Genomic DNA, 1,853 nt, shown 5'->3' on the forward strand with positions numbered 1-1,853 from the left:
TTAGACATTATTGCTCAGAGCTTCTCCGGAATGTGAGCTTGATATAGGATGTCTTTCCTAAACTTCCCACAAGTTTTCTAAAGACTCTTTAGTGTCTGTAAAGGTCACACTAGGATCAGCTGTCTCAAGGTTGTGAGTGTCAGGAGACAGAAGTGCCACACATATGACTTGGTAATTCCCATGCTCGATGAGCCAGATTTCCTATGTGTTACACAATATTTGTTTGCCTCAAGGAAACTTTCTATTATTTCCATAGATTGGAAATTTTTCTAAGAAATTTTTTATTTTAAAGACACATGGATTTTTTTTTCAAGTATCTTGAAGCATATTTTAAAATTGATATGGGTTGGTTGAGTTGTCACTGAAATTCCCATGTAGAGCTTTGGTCCCTAGAGAGGAGGCTTTGTGGATGTATAGAGATGAGCTCTTGTGAAAGGGACATAGCTTCAGTGGCTTTGAGACAGTCTGAACTATTTCAGTCTTTTATGGTTTCTTGTCTTTACCAAGACCCAAACCATGAGTTACCAAAATCTTTGACCTGATGCTCCAAATCAACATGCCAAAAGAAAACTCTATTTCTGTATCATTGGTCTTCTGTGTCTCAAAATTCTTTTGGTAGCATGACCAAAGCTTAGGCTAGATTAACTTTTGAAATCCATAAGCAAGATAGATTTTTGCTATTCTCTAGGTTTTTTTCCCCCTAAGTCTTTTTTCTTCAGAGTCTAAAAGTTTTCACTGTAGTGTTTTGTTTGTTTCCTTGATTGGGTTTATTTCTATGTTTTTTTTGTGTGTGTGTGTGTGTGGTTGTTTTTTTTTCTTTTCTCTATCTGTCTTTCACTCTTGCCATGTGTGATAACTTCCTATGTTATTAAGTAATTTGTGTATGACTTAATTTCCAGTATTTGTCATTGGAAATTAGGAATTCTTGTGTGCCTATCACAATTGCAAGGACAATCTGGGCAGCCTAGTACTTACCCTTAAAGATTTAAAAAAAAATAAGGATGTGACTCTATGGTAGAGTATTTTCTAGCAGACACCATGCTCTAGGTTCAGTCTCCTAGAGTGTCAGCACCAAAAATAAATGAATTAAAGATAGAGAAACAAAGGAAAAAAGAGAAAAAGCATAACACATTGGACCTCATGCACAATAGACATTTTTAAAAGCTACTAGTATTCCATGTATTACATTCTTTGAAGTATGTAAATTTGAAATCATGCCAGTACTTGAAAAAGAACTGTGTGAATTAAATATTTATATTTAATTTTCACAATATATATTTCAAAACATTCTATTCATAAGCATATACAATGTAAGGTATTAAAAATACACATTAATAATTTGCCTTATAGAGTAATCAGAAGTAATTTTTTCTAATAAAGTATTTTGTCTTGGTCATGCAGAAATATGTTAGAATTACATTTATGTTAAAAGATTATGAATCCAGCCCTGCTCTCCCACAGAACCCATTGATGCCTTCTTCCAGATGATGCTTCATGATTTAATTATGTTTCCACTGGTTAGTCTCCCTTTACCTTGGGACCTTGAGAAGTCTCAGCTCAGTAATTGTACACAATCTGCAGGTGTTTTAGAGGACTTTACACTTTTTCTTAATTGTATGTTTTCCTGCTGAGAATCAGGATTCCCAAGTCCCAAGTGAGAGGTCCCTGAGCCTTTGGGGACTCACAGTGACTCTGTGAAGGGGGCACAGTCTAGGGCTAAGTAGGTGCAAAGCAGATTATCCTCCCAGGAACTGAGGGAGTGTTTGGGTACTGGTGGGCCTGTATCAGGACAAAAGGATGCTTTATAAAGTTCATCGGCATAGACCAGACAGACCCATGTTTTATCAGTTTGC

This window comes from Arvicanthis niloticus, chromosome 9 (genome assembly GCF_011762505.2).
Source record: "Arvicanthis niloticus isolate mArvNil1 chromosome 9, mArvNil1.pat.X, whole genome shotgun sequence".
In the NCBI taxonomy this organism is placed as follows: domain Eukaryota; kingdom Metazoa; phylum Chordata; class Mammalia; order Rodentia; family Muridae; genus Arvicanthis; species Arvicanthis niloticus.